Source organism: Urocitellus parryii, chromosome 6, assembly GCF_045843805.1.
Source record: "Urocitellus parryii isolate mUroPar1 chromosome 6, mUroPar1.hap1, whole genome shotgun sequence".
Lineage (NCBI taxonomy): Eukaryota > Metazoa > Chordata > Mammalia > Rodentia > Sciuridae > Urocitellus > Urocitellus parryii.
Window position 1 is genome coordinate 16735726 of NC_135536.1, and position 16099 is coordinate 16751824.

Below are 16099 nucleotides of genomic sequence, written 5' to 3' on the forward strand. Positions count from 1 at the left end.
GTGGGTGGTCTATTTGACTCTTGAAACTGGGAAGAGTTTGTTTGATGAATGTAGATGCTCCATTGTTTGGGGCATATAATTTTTTATTGTTGTGTCTTGTTGATGAATGATTCCCTTAAGTAGTATAAAATATCCTTCTTTATCTCTTTTAATTAACTGTGGTTTGAAATCTACTTTATTTTATATGAAGCTAGAAACCCCTGCTTGCTTTCGCAGTCCATGCGAGTGGTATGATTTTTCCCAACCTTTCACCTTCAGTCTTGTAAGTCTTTTCCTATGAGATGAATCTCTTGGAGGCAGCATATTGTTGGGTCTTTTTTTAAAAATCCAATCTACCAATCTTGGTCTTTTGATTGGTGAGTCTAGGCCATTAATATTCAGGATTATTACTGAAACATGATTTATATTCCCAGCCATTTAAGTTTTGGTATTTTTGGTATCTAACTCGACTTGGTTTCTCATTTCATTAGTTTTTCCTTTAGTGTAATACCTCCCTTTGCTGATTTTCATTGTCATTTTTCAATTCCTCTTCATGGAATATTTTGCCAAGGATGTTTTGTAGTTCAGTCTTTTGAGTTGTAAATCCTTTTAGCTGTCATTTATCATGGAAGGTTTTTATTTGATCATCAAATCTAAAGCTTAATTTTGCTGGATATAAGATTCTTTGTTGGCATCTTCTTTCAGAACTTGATATATGTTGTTCCAGGATCTTCTAGATTTCAGGGTCTGGGTTGAAAAATCTGCAGATATCTTAATTGTAGTTTCCCCTGAATATGTAATCTGATTCCTTTCTCTTGTGGCTTTTAATATTCTTTCCTTATTCTCTGTGTTAGGCATTTTCATTATCATGTGTCTTGGTGTGGATCTGTTGTGATTTTGTACGTTTGGAATCCTGTAAGTCTCTTGAATTTGGCTTCCCAAATCATTCTTCATGTTTGGAGACTTTTCTGATATTAGTTCATTGAATAGATTGATTGCTGATTCCTTTGGTTGGCAACTCTATTCCTTCCTCAATCTTTAAGAGTTATTGAACTCTTAAATTTGGTTTTCTTATGCTATCCCATATTTCTTGAATGTTCTGCTCATGGTTTCTTATTATTTTCACTGTGTGGTCTACATTCTTTTCAATATTATATATTTTGTCTTCATTGTCTGAGTTCCTGACTTTCAAGTGGTCTAATCTGTTGGTGATGCTTTTAATTGAACTCTTAAATTTGGTTTATTGTTTCTTTCAAAGATTTCTGTTAGTTTTTTTTAGAACCTCTATCTCCCTATTGAAATAATCTTTTGCTTCCTGTATTTGTTTATGTAGCTCTTTGCCAAAAAAGATCTTTCGCTGTTTGTATTTGCTCTCTTATATCATCTTTTAATTCACAAAACATTTTAATGTTTAATGTCCTGAACTCCTTCTCTGTAATTTCTTCTGCTGTGCTGGCCATGAATTCTAATAATGTGGTATCTTGATTTGTTTGGAGGCATTTTCTTCCCTTGTCTTTTCATATTGCTTGTGTGTCTTCCCTTCTAGCACTGTGGATCCTAGGTGTTACTGTTTTTACCTTATAGGCTTATAGTGCCCCTGTAGGAATCAAATACCTCTCCTTTGAGGTGAAGGACAATGTTATCAGATCCCAATATAAACAATATGCACCCTAAAAACAAATGCTTGCTAATAAGACATTTATAGTTTGGATACAATGTACATAAATGGTGAATTCAATTATTACCTACAATATACTCGGTAGGTTTGTAAAAGGGGTTACAATTTCTGATGGTGAATAAAGAACAAGGGGTGAGGAGTACGATGATAGGCTGAGGAGGTAGGAGGTGAGGATATAGAGTAGTTATATCTTAGGAAGTGTGAAAGAGAAATCTAAAGAGGAAAATTAGTAGCAGGAGAAGGGAGAGAAAGTAATTTGGGGTAGACAAGTAAGTGGGAAGACAGTAGAGAACATAAATATCAAGAGAAATAAAAATGTTAAAATAGAAATTGGTGGGACAAAATAAAAACTAAAAAAGAATAAAAAAAATATGCAACACAAATGTAATATATTATTTAGACATCCAAGTCCTCAAAATCCTAATTCTCACATGCAAAGTACTTGGTTTCACATATGTTGGGGATGTGAGGGTGGAAGAATGGAGAAGGAGAAGAAAAAAAAATCTTGAAGGAAGACACAGGGCTTGTTTGGGTTGGAGATCAGTATCTTTCCCACTTCCCTTCTCACCCAATAGGTGGGGTCATCTGTTGTTAGCTGGTATCTCCACCCTTGGGATGGTGAAGGTAACCAGGCTGTCACTGTGCCAGGTTAGCGACTGCCTGGGAGACAGGGTAGTTAGAAAGTGGGTACCTGGAAGATGGTGATGAAGGTGACCCAAGATGGAGGCGCCTGCTTTCAGTGGTGGGGTGTCGGGTTGGGTTGGGAGGGCTGGGCAATGGCATTGGACAATGAGTTCAGAGATGAGCTCTTGTAGCGCGCAGTGTGTGGCTGTTGCTGAGTTCAGAGCCTGTGTGAAGTTCCCGGGTGCAGGCAGGCCACTGTGTGTAGGGGACTATGTCCACTGCTGCAGAGTTCCAAGATGGCGGCCACCGGAGGAGCCCCACATTGGTAGATGGGGCTCCACAGGGGATTGGTGGCTGGAGTTCCTGTGTGTGGGAAGCTGCCCGGTGTCCTGCGTGGGAGCAGCATCGGTGATTTCTACTCAGGTGGGTGACTGAAAGTTCTGCATGAGTGCTGATTGTCCCAATCGGGTACCTGGTAGTCCTGCATGGGCGAGTAGTTGGGAGACTTGCTCTGATGCAGAGGCCTGGAGCCCTGGATGGGCACAGTGCCCATGATTCCAGGGTGGGAGCAGGAATATCTCTCTGAGAGACAGTATTCTCACTACTTGGGTCCCAAGTCATGGAGCGACACAGAATGCTGCTTCCCTCTGGCCCACCATCTTGGGATCCTCCTTTGAGTTGTGTTTTTAACAGAGTCTATACTAATTCTGTCACATGTAGTACAACTTACCATATGGATCAGGTGACAGGATGTTGAAAGCTAGAGAGATACTAATGGATAGAGGTTAAGATGAGAAGCTTGAATAAAGCTCTGACTTAGAAGGTTGAGGAGGGTCGTTTGGTTGCAGAATATTTAAGGCAGGAAAAACATGTACAGAAGGATAGTGGTTTCAAGTCCGAAGATATGTTTACAGATGAGGATAAGTTGGAGTCAAAATGTGTGTAGTGGAAGACAAAGTTGAAAAGGAGCTTCACTGTTGATAACTGAATTCCAGGGTAAACAGTTCATGCTTTGTTATAATGGACACTGAAATTTTTGAACATGGACATGATCCTGTGAAAGTTGTATTTCAGGAATACTGATGGGGTACTTTGCAGTGTAAGTTGAAGAGAGTAAGTGGTGTTAGATATTCAAGTTGGAAGGAAATTAGAGTCTCCCCTGTGAGAGAGGGACCATGGCCTGAATTTTGTAGTTAAAAGTGGAAAAAGAAAGGGAGAAAGGCACGTCTAATTCCTGTATCCTTCACATTGCTGAACAGTTGAGAAACACAGCACTTTCAAACATCAGTGCACGGTGCAGCTTCTGAATCAGCTAAATTCCGCCTGCTTTTCTAATCTGATTTTTCTATACCCAATTGTATTTCTCTGTATCTCCCCACCTCTGTGTCGAGCCAGTTCCACTGCTGCTACCACGGCTGCAACTGGCTAGCCTCCAATGTATGCTTTCCCTTTGTTTAATGTACCCAAATTTCTGAGTCTCTAATAAGAAAATCTAGAATAGACAAATTCTGATAAAATTGAATTAAGGGGACATAGAAAGCCTAAGAGACCAAAAACTTTTAATGAGATAGAAGCAGTAAGAAAAAGCCTTCTAACAAAGAAAAGCCCAGGACCAGATCGACTCTCAGCTAAAATCTACCAGACCTTTAAAGAAGAAATAATACCAATACTCCTCAAATCATTCCTTGAAATAAAAAGGGATGAAATACTTCCAAATTCATTCTGTGAAGCCAGTATCATATCCATATCAAACCACAGAAGGACACATCAAGGAAAATAACCAATATCCCTGATGAACTTAGATGCAAAAATACTTAATATTAGCAAATTGTCCTCAACCACATATTAAGAAGATTGTACATTTTGACCAAGTTAGTTTTATTTCGGAGATGCAAGGATGATTTAACATACACAAATCAATAAATGCTATTCATCACATAAATAGAATTAAGAACAAAAACTACTTAGTCTTCTCATTAGATGCAGGGAAGGCCTTTGGCAAAATTTAGTACTGATTCATGATAAAAACACCAAAGAAATTAGAGATCTAAAGAACCTACCTCAACATCACAAAGGATATATATGAAAACCTAAAGCCAACCTCATAGTAAGTGAGAAATGGAGAAAAATAAAAACAACAGAAAGCCCTTACTTTAAAATATAGAAAAAGATCAGGATGTCCATTTACCACTTATATTTTATAAAGTTCTAGAAATTCTAGTCAGAGCAATTAGGCAAGAAAAAGAAATAAAAAGAATAAAAATAGGAAAGGAAGAAGTCAAATTATCTGCAGATGATATTTCATATGATATGATCCTGTTTTAGTTAGCTTTTTCACAGTGGTGACTAAAAGATCTGACCAGAACAATTTTAGGGGAGGAAAAGTTTATTTGGGGGCTCATAGTTTCAGAGGTCTCCGTCCTTAGACAGCAGGCTCCATTCCTCTGGCTTAAAGTGAGGTAAGACATCATGGTGGAAAAGTGTGATGGAAGGAAACAGCGAGAGAGAGAGAGAGAGAGAGAGAGAGAGAGAGAGAGAGAGAGAGAGAAAGAGATATCTCCTTTTGCCAGATAGAAATATATACCCCTCAAACCATGCCCCTAATGCCCCACCTCTTCCAGCCACACCCTACCTGCCTTCAGTGTCATTTGCAGGAAAATGAAACTAGAGACCATTATGAAAAGTAAAATAAAATTAAAAATTAGTTATATCAGTAGTTAAAAGGTCAGGTGGCAAAATTAGACATGTCTAGAGCTGGCCTACTATATCAGCTCACTATAACTGGCTGCTAAATTTTTAAGAACTTAGCTAGTTTTAGCTAACAATAGCATTATTAATATTAAACCATATAAAGCTAAAACTAAGTAAATATTATGAAAAACAAAGGTAAGAAATATTCCATACCCATATCCTAATTATTTTTCTACATTTTTCCTATTAACTATGTTCTTGAGGTTATTTGTACCTATTTCATTAGTACGATAGGAATTCTCAGTAATGGTTTGCCTACTATGCTTCTCTCTTGATAACTCCATTTTCAGTGATGTCATGCGGATATCTTGAAATCATGTGTGGGTGGTAGGAATATTTATACCCCAGAAACTGGTAAACACTAGAAATTAGGTCTTGATTTATTTTTTTGATGGTCTAGACTAAGGGCTGGCAAATTATGACCTATAGAAATTAGGTCTTGATTTATTTTGTTGATGGTCTAGACTAAGGGCTGGCAAATTATGGCCTATAGTTCTGCCACTTGTTCTTGTGAATTACAACTGGTTGGAACACAGCCACATCTCTTCTTTTCCTTATTGTTCATGGCTACTTTCTTGTTACAAAGGAGAGGACCAAAAATTTGCAACACAGACTTTTTGGGTCACAAGCCCTTGGAAAAATAATCCCTGATCTTAAAAAATGATGAAGTAATGTTAATAAACAAAAATGTGTTGTCTCTGTTATGTCTGAGTGGTTCAAAATACTGAGAATGGTTCAAAATACTTTCAGTATTCAAAAATTCTTATTTCTATTCAGCAAGGTAGTTGCTCATATCACAGGTGAATTCTGACCTACATTTTTGTTGTTTTCTCCTTTTGTCTCAGATATAAATGCTCAGGTTGAAGCTACATTCAATCATCAGTTGTAACCACGTATTGACTGTGGATATAACAATTCAGCAAAGATCAAAGAAAACATTTTGTGAGAATCAATTTCTTCTATGGGATTCATAATAAAGAATATTGTGTGTCCCCCAAGACTACCTATTGTTTGATTACACATATGTGAAATGTCTAGAATGAACAAATTCTTAGAGATTAGAAAGTAGTCTGCCTGCATACTACTCAGTTATTTTTTTTTCAGTATATTTACAGTTATGGAAATATCACCATCATCTGATCTTGGAATATTTTTAAGGCTCTAGAAAGAAACCTCATGTCATACACACCAGCAATTATTCCCCATTGCCACTTCCTAATGCCTCTACTCCAGACCCTCTGTGAACAATGAGATTTTTAGTCTATTGCTATAGCTATATTCAGCTGTTTAAAAAGAATATTATATATTTTACAATTATTCATATATTATGGCATACATAGTTATAATGATACCATGTATCATTTTTATAGGGGAACCAGTTGTTAGGTATTTACCGGCACACCAATGGACAGATCTAGGATCAAATTATGAGAAATTTAGGTAAGTCATTCAGCCCTTCTAAGCCACAGTGTTCACATCTGCACTCTGTTGCAGTAAGAAGTTATAAATATTACCTACTAGACAAGGGACAGCAAATTTTCCTATAAACTGCCAGGCAGTGAATATCCTTGACCTTGTGGGTCATTTGATTTCTGTCATAATTACTCATCTCCTTCAAGGTAGCACAAAAGCAAATGAATGGGTATGGCTATGTCCCAATAAAAGTTTATGTAATTAACAGGCAGCAGGCTGGAGTTGGCCCATGAGCTTCAGTTTGTTAAATCCTGCACTAGATCATACATTTCTCAAACGTGTGAATTATGTCTATTTTCATAAAACTCATGTCCTTCAAATTTGGCACTGTTCCTCGAACACATAGTAAGAGATCAATAAATATTTTTGAACTGTGAATACAAAAACAGCCATGAAAATGAATGAACAAATGCTACTTAAAAACAACATGGTTAGTAGTCACACGTTTGGCAAAGGAGGCCAGAGGCAAAAGGAATATATACCATGTAGGTCTATTTCTATAAAGTTCAAAAACAGGTAAAACTGGACTCCTGCTTCCCACCATGATGGAAAGAGCAGAAATTGAATTCACCCTCCCAGCCAGCAAAATATTTTGTAAGCCAGCCTGCTTACAAAATAAGCAGACAAAATATGTCTTCAGTGGTTTATGACAATGCAAGCAGGCCGCCCTGCACTTCGACCTGCGAGGAAGGGAGGCAAAGGAGATGTGCTCTCTGATGGTCCCGTTTACCGCCCACAGTAGTTTCCAGGTTGCAGTGCAGGAAGTAGGAGCCCCAGAACACTCCAATTAAAAACTAGAGATTGCTAGACTGGATAATAAAAGCTAGTCCCAACTGTATGCTGTCTGATGTTCCTCTTGGTGATGAGGAAAAGAAGCTTTATGGCCAGAATCTAGAAACTGAAGAGCAACTCTGTGCCTCTGCCTCACAATATACAGAGGGAACACCAGAAAAATGCAAACCCATTTTTATTGGCCGGTTTGTCTCAAATCTTTATGCACCTATGTGTCCCCTGTGTTGTCTGATATGAGCGTCAGACACCTTTGTGTCTTTCCCCCTCCTTAGAACAAAGCCAATGAAAGAACACAGAGTGACCTCCTAGTCATCTTTTCTGTGACCAGAGGTTGGTAAACTGTATCTGTGGGCAAATTCTGTCCACCATCTGTTTCTCACATAGCTTTATGAGATATGATTCATATACGAGGCCATCCACCCAGGTACACTTAAAACTGTGCAATTCAATGGCCACTGGTGTGTTTACAGAGCTGTGGCAACATGATCACCACAATCAATTTCAGAACATATTTACCACCCCCAAAAGAGACAATGTATCCGTTAGTTATTACTGTGACCTTAGATTAGGCAATAGTTTCTTATGTATGACACAAAAAGCACACAACAACAAAAGAAAAACTTAGATAAATTGTACTTGGAGGAAATAAGAAGCTTTTGTGCCTCAAAGCACACTATTAAGAAAATGAAAAGATAACCCACAGAATGGAAGAAAATATTTCAAATCATATTTCCGATTAGGGATTACTGTCAAATATATGAAGATGTCCTACAACTACCCAATTAAAAGCTAGGCAAAGTATTAGAGCAGATTATTTCTCTAAAAAAACGATACATAAATGCCCAATAAGCACATTAAAAGATGCTCAACATCATTAGTCATTAGGAAAATGTAAATTGAAACTATAAACAGATATTCCTTTGTACCTATCAGGATGTCTAAAATATAGAAGGCAGACATGAACAAGTATTGGCAAGGATGTAGGAAAACTGGAATCCTCAAGCATTGTTAAGGGAATTGTAAAAATGATGCTGTCAAAATGGTTAAACATAAGCAGGGTGACATGGTACATACCTGTAGTCCCAGCAATTCAGGAGGCTGAGGCAGGAGGACCTCTGGAGCCCAGAAGTTTGAGACCAGCCTGGGAAACATAGTGAGATCCTATATATATTTATAATACACACACACACACACACACACACACACAAATAAACAGGATTGCTCTTCCATCCAGTGATTCCACTCAAGGTATATACTCAAGAGACTCAAAACTTATTCCCACAGAAAAGCTTGTATACAAATGTTAACAGAAGCATGATTTATAACAGCTGAAAAATGAAAAACAATGAATGTCCATTAACTGATAAATGGATAAACAAAATATGATTTATTGGTACAAAGGAATGTTATTCAATCAGAAAAGGAATGAAACACTGATACCAGTGCAACCCAGGTAAATTCTGAAAGCACTGTGCTGAGTACAAGCAGCAAAAAGCAAAAGGTCACATGATGTATGATCCCAAGTATAGAGAATGCCTGGAATAGGCAAGTCCATGGAAAGAGAAACTGGCCTAGTGGTTTTCAGGCACCAGGGGTAGGGAGAATGAAGAGTCACTGCTAGAAGATATGGAATTCCTTTTGTGGGTGAAAAAAAATTCTGCAATTAGATGTGGTGATGGTTGCACATCTCTGAGTAGATACTGAAACCCCCTGAATTGCACACTTTAAAAATGGCAAGATTTTTAGTAAATAAAATATGCATCAATAAGCCTGTTTTTTTAAAAAACCTGCTTGTTGGGTTGAACTTGAGAACATGAGTTGAGTGAAATAAGCCAGACTCAGAAAAATCAAGGGTCAAATGTTTTCTCTTATATGTGGAATCTAAAGAGAAAAAAAGAAAAAAAAAAAGGTGGGGAGGAGATATCTCAAAACCAGATGGGATTAGAGTAGAGTAGAAGAAGGAGACCAGGGGAGAGAGGAGAGGTGGGAAAGGGGAGGTATTGGGAACAAAATAGATCAAATTATGTCATGTGCATGTACGAATATAACAAAATGAACCCCACTATTGTGTATAATTATAATGCACCCATAGAAAAGTTGAAAGCCTATTTGTTAGCTTCTCGCTGTCTAGGTCAGTCTTCTGGCATGGAGTAGCTGCCTGCTCTGTTCAAGGTGCAATGAGGTGCTTGGCTGTGTTTCCATCTGCAGCTCAGAGTCCTTTCCCAGGATTATTCCTGTCATCAGCAGAATTGCACTTGCAGAGCTGAGGCCCCTATTTACTCACTGCATGTCAGAAGGTAGCTGCTTGCTGCTTCTAGAGGCCACCTGCCTTCTTCATCAGGTACTCTCCCCTCGGTTTCCAGGCCAGATGATGTGCTGGGTACTTGCAAGTTCCTGACTCCTGTTACCAGTCAGAGAAAAGCTCTCTGCTTGTAGAAGGCTCCTGTGATCTGATTAGTCCCTATCTTAAGGTCAACTTATTTGGTAGTGGGACTTGAATTACATCTTAAGACTCCTTCAAGGCAATGCCTGTATTAATGCTTGAATGAATAACCAGGGGAGAGCAATTGGGTGTGGGAGTGAGATGGGTATCTTAATAATTGTGCTGGTTACAACCCAGGTCTATATTTACTCTCCTTGGGGAGGGGGTGATTGTAACCCTCATATAGTTTGAAGTTGTTGAGACTCTGTGTAGTATTTTGAACCTCTCCAACTGAGTTTTAAGACTGTCTCTCAGGAACAATTCACATGGACATCTGGCATTATTTTGCTCTAACTTTGACCTTAAAGAGTTGGTTTCAGGCTAAGTAATGTATACAAAAGATACCACCCTTCCTTAGTGAAAGGAAAGTGACCACAACACTCGGAGCGACCAAGAGAGCTTTATTGCAGCAGTGCGAAAGAGGAGAGAGAGAGAGAGAGAGAGAGAGAGAGAGAGAGAGAGAAGAAAGAGAGAGCAAGAGAGAGCGAAAGCAAGAGAAGGAGACAGAGAGCAAGAGCAAGAGAGGGAGACAGAGAGCAAGAGCAAGAGAGAGGGGCCGGGCAGGAGGGAGTTTTTTTATAGCCCAAATCTAATGGAGTCTCTGGGTCTGCAAGCTGCCTTGTTGGTGTACAGTGATTGGATCATACAGTAGTTGCTAATGGTGTCATCTTCTGCCTTCAGGTAGATGGGGCAGGGGTCAGATGTGGGTTTCTGTTGCACCAGACTGGACGGGGTCGAGTGTTCAGCCTTGAGTGGAGTTGAGTGTTCAAACTTGATGCAAACAGGTGATAAAGGACCAGACAGAGGGGGGTTTGATTGGTGGGTTATCCTGCAGCTAACATTTGTTCAGCCTGCCCTGCAGACAACATAGTTCAGCCTGTCCTGCACCTAACACTTAGAAGGTCCCATGGGAGGCTTCTGGTGGTAGAACTTCAGGCCACATGGCCTACAGCAATTGCTGTTGTCCTGGTATTTCTCAAGTGGTGAAGAAAGGATGCTTAATGGGTGTGGGATAGGGGGATAAGAAGAATAGCTCCTAATGTTGTATAGCACAGCAGGATAACCACAGTTAATATTTAATTATGTATTTCAAATTAGCTAGTAGAGAATATTTCAAATGCTCCTAAAACAAAGAAATGATACCTGATTGAGGTGATAGGTATTCCAATTACACTGATCTAATCATTACCCATTGTAATTTGCTTCGAAATGTTGTACTTTACCCTATTATTATGTATAGTTGTCACATGTTAATTTAAAAAAGAGCTGGGGTTGGAGCAGTTGTCCAGCCCTGTCTTTCTGAATTTTCCTCTTTGGGATCACTGTCATTTCAGACTGGTGAATACTCTGGCTTAATCTTTATGATACTAAATGTTCATTGTGGAGTGTCGGTTGATTGGAGGCTCTCAGGGATGGAGTATGGGGTGGATAGTATCACATTTCTAGTGCAGAACCTATTGAATAAGAATGAACAAACTCCCAAGGACTATTTTTTGAAATCACTTCTGAAAGGACACATCATGGCAACATCTAATAATTACCAGTGGAATGAAGAATCCGAGTGAAGGCTATTTTGAATGCCTTCCTATGTTTGGTCTATGAAAGTGTCAAGGGCCTATTTCCTTTTAAATTGATTCCTTGGAGTCAAAATAGACTATCTCCACCAATTTCTGACTAATAGCAGATTTCATTATTCATAGACTAATTCCGCAGAGGAAGGTTACAGAACCAGGTACATATCAATTCTGCTCAATTTGGAACCCCAGAAGGATGATTGATAGCAGGCTGGCTGCTCTCCAGGCCCTTACTTCTGAAGCTCAATATTTACAGTCAGATACTAAACAGACCTCGTGCAATCCTGATGAGCCTCCCTGTGAATATTTTCTTACTCAGAATAATTAAATTTCAAGAATGTGCTGCAGGAAAAAGCTGTCGCGTTGCATTACATTAACATTGTGACTCACATGGAAATTGTCAGTTAACTCAATTGCCAGGGCCCAATCATTTGCAGGCATAATTTAGTTCACTTAGAGTTAAGAGAACAAATGATTAATAAAATGTCTTACTTGGGATTGTTGAATGCAAACGATAAATTGTGCTGTATATTAGATGGTTCAAAGGAACTGGATGCTAAGAGTAGAAGAGACATTGGACGCTCATGATTAATTTAAAGGAACGCTCATGATTAATTTAAAGCAAACAGTGCTCTGCCCTTTACGAAACATCCCACTCATAGCCTCCTTTGAATCTTAGGATGATGCTACGAGTGGCATTATTAACTCCATTTATAAGTGAAGACTCTGAGGATTGGAGTCAGCTTCTCTTTCAAGGTCACTTAGGTGGTTTGTGATAGATTGGGATGAGACTGGAGACGTCAGTCCCTGTTGTGGCTTGAATCACACCCCTCCTCCAATTCCCAATTTGATATGTTCAAGTGACAGCCCCCAGTACCTCAGACATGTGACCTTTCTGGAAATAGTGTTGCTGCAGATAAGACTGGTTAAGAGAAAGCCATATCGGTGTACAGTGAGCCCTTAATCCAACAGGGGTGGTGTCCTTAAAAGAAAAGGAGAGAGACACAGAGGAAAGATTATTATCCAAGGGACACCAAGGGTTGGAGCCAACACCATAACTATAAGAGGCATGAAATAGATCCTCCCTCCAGGCTCCTGACAAAACTCAACCACTTGATTTGAGCCTGCTAGCCTCCAGGACTGTGAGAAATAAATGTCTGTTCTCTTAGCCATCCAGTTTGTATACTAAGAAACTTGCCAAATGCCAATGTCTCGGCTTGGCACAGAATCACGAGCCACCACACAGCTTTGTAGGTTCAAACAGCAATTCTTTATTCCCGATCTCACACCGCCTCCACACAGGTTCAGGGGCAATCCCAATCTCCCGCACAATTCACGTCCTAAATACTTTCTCTCCACGAGAACTCAGCGGGAACTCAGGCAGCAGGCACGCCCTACTCCCAGCAGGAATAATCTTCAACCTCCAACTTCCCTAAAACTCCTATTGTCACGCCCTAAACCCAAGGAGGGAATACTTCCTGCAGGATACACCCTAATCCTGGATCCACCCTGGTCATTGAGCAGGGTCACCTTTCTCAAACACACAAGCAAGGTCGCAGCAAATTAACATGGGGTACGCTGGCAAGGATTACGATGCGTCCTACTTGGCAATGGCTCTCAGCAGAAACTAATAATGAATCGCACACAAAATAAAAGTTTCCATTTATAGTGCCCTGACTGTGGGCCAGGTATTTTATATACATTAACATGACACCATTTTGGAGCCCATCAAGGTATATATATATATATTACAATTGACATTTTCATGACTCAACTTAGGACAGTGGTTAAGTACCTTTGAGTTCAATCCCTGGTACCAAGAAAGGAAGGAAGGAAGGAAGGAAAGAAGGAAGGGGATAATCATCTACATGTATAAAACAAGACTAGAACTACTTTTAACTTCCAAATTATATTTTCAAAATTTCCCATTTATTGCTGTGAACCCTTTATCTGCAAGATAAGCACGAGCCCCATCATTCCCTTTACTCTAGTCTTCACATGCACCGCGAGGGAGGGATCCCACTCCTGCTGGGTCCAGGAAGATGATAAAATCCTCCCCAGGGTTTCCACCTAAGCTAGGATTGCTTTCCCAATGTCCTAGATGTGACAGTCACCTGCTCACTAGTTATGGCATTTGGACTTCTTGGATGAGTACTCAATTTCTTAATATGCTATGGTTCATTTTTATTTTTCAAGATATTTTTGTCTAACATTATCGATTACCTAGGCAGCTTACTCAAAGTGGAGATGGGCAGATCTAAATTGCCAAAGTTGGATTTTTTAGTAACATGGGACATGTCCATGAAATTTCACTGTTGTAAAAAACAGATAAAAATATGTACACTGTGGTTCTCTTTCTACTACTTATAGATATGTCACTTTGATCAAGTTATGTATCCTCTGTGAGCCTCAGTTTCCTTAAATGTATACAACAATATGTATCTTGTAAGGGTAATGTGGGGATTAAAAATGGTGTCCTAGACAATTCTGTATAAAATGTGGACAAGCCATAGTTTACCTTGGATTTCCAGGTTGCTGTAATAAAGTATGATAGACTGTGTAATTGGAGCAACAGAAATTTATTTTCTTAAAATTCTGGAGGCTAGAAGCCTGAGATCAGGTGTGGGAGGGTTGTTTCTTTTGAGACCTCTCTCCTTGGCTTGTGAATTGTCTTCACATGGTCTTTCTGCTGTGCATGTCTGTCCTAGCCTTCTCTTTTTAAAAATTTTTAAAATTTGTTATAATTAGTTATACATGACAGTAGAATGCACGTTGATACCTCATATATAAATGGAGTATAATTTCTCATTTTTCTGGTTGTACATGATATAGAAACCCACTGGTCATGTAGTTATATAGGTACATAGGGCAACAATGTCTGATTCATTCTACTATCCTTTCTACCCCTATACCCCTTCTCTCCCTTCACTCCCCTCTAACTAAAGTAACTCTATTCTTCCCTACCCCCCACCCCCATTATGGATCAGCATCTGTTTATCAGATTTGGCCTTCAGTTTTTGGGGATTGGCTTATTTTGCTTAGCATGATATACTCTAGCTCCATCCATTTATAGGCAAATGCCATAATTTCATTCTTCTTTAAGACTGAATAATAACATCCTCTTTTTGTAAGAATACCAGTCATATTGAATAGGGACTCACCCAAAAGACCTCATTTAATCTTAATTACCTCTTTAAAGGGTGCTATCTCTAAATCAGTCACATTATGAGACACTGAGGTTTTGGGCTTCAACATAGGAATTTTGTGGGGACACTCCTCTGTCACATCCAGAGCCCTCTCCTACTGGACTTTGTACTGTTCTTCCAACACCCATGACAAATTGTCTGCTCTGCTGCAATGTCCTACCCTTCCTCCTTTCCAAAGTCCAAATGGAATCTTAAGGAAGTGTTTTTTTCTAATCTCCCAAAATTCATAAGGAACTCATCTCTCTCTTTAGGCTCCTAGGATTCATTGCTTGTATCTGTGTCAGAGCAACATTATGTTTTAATTCTGCATCTCCGTATGTCTTGAACAGGAGGTAGCACATAGTAGGTGTTCTATAAATAATCCCTGAACCACACCGAATGCCAGTTAGTTAAACCAACATTTTTCTTCGGTAGGATTTAGTTGGGAAATTCCTTTGTTGACCGCCTTAGTGAAGCACCACTGAGAAACTTAGAATAAATAAGTGGATTTGATTTTTCCTTCATGCACATTTTATGTTTAAGAAACCTATTTTAGGATATGTTTGAGGCAGCCTAACATTTATGGATGCCAACATGAATGTTAAGTGACTTTCATGATTTATATATATACTTTGAATTTTTAATGAATATGACAAAAGTTATTCTGCTCAGGAAGTCCACAACATAGTGTGGGTGATTACTTAAACTGCTGGTGGAGGAGGATAAATCGTGTAAAAAAGAAAGTCTACCATGAAAATGTGCAAAGATGATTCAAATGGGGCTCTGTTTTAAAATGTATGGAGTGTGTATATCCATATTTTTGGTCCTTGTCACTTTTTTTAGAATTAATTTCCTAAGGATACGTAGGACTGCAGTACAACCACATTAGTGGCTACTTGGGATTATTCTCCCTCAAGGGACCTTCTGTTTCTCACACCACCTCAACCACAAACAAGTAGACTCTTAATAAAATCTTAGGAACGTGCCTCACACTCTTCCCCTAGTCCAGGCTGTCTGCTCTTGTGAACCTGAAGCAACCCTAAAGCAGGTGATGGCTGGTCTTCTCTTAATAGTGCAAACAGCAGAGGGTCCAGCACACCTGCACATCTGTCGCCTTGTATTCTATTACCTTTCCAACTGAAATGCCCGTCTTAAAACAAACAAAAAAATCTACTCTGTGTCTAATGCACACCTCTTATAAAAATCCCTTGTCACAGCATCATGATTGATAATGACCATCCAGTGACTGTTAAAAAAAAAAAAAATCCTTTGTTTCTTACTCACAGTACCAGTCCAGTAAAAGTTTTTGTGGATGGATTGATGTGTGAACTGAAAACACATCTTTCCCAGAAAGCTTCAAACTGCTTTAAAGTCTTTGAAAGTGATTTAATTTATTCTCCGTCCTCTTTCTTCTTTGATGACATCTCCATTGAACCACTCAGTATTGAGACAAAGGCACATGGGGCACAACTGTCGCTTCCTTCTGTCTTGTGTCCTACTTTCTGTCAATAAATCCAGCAAATTTTCTCAAATTCGTTATCTTCCTTTGCTCCCTCTGTCC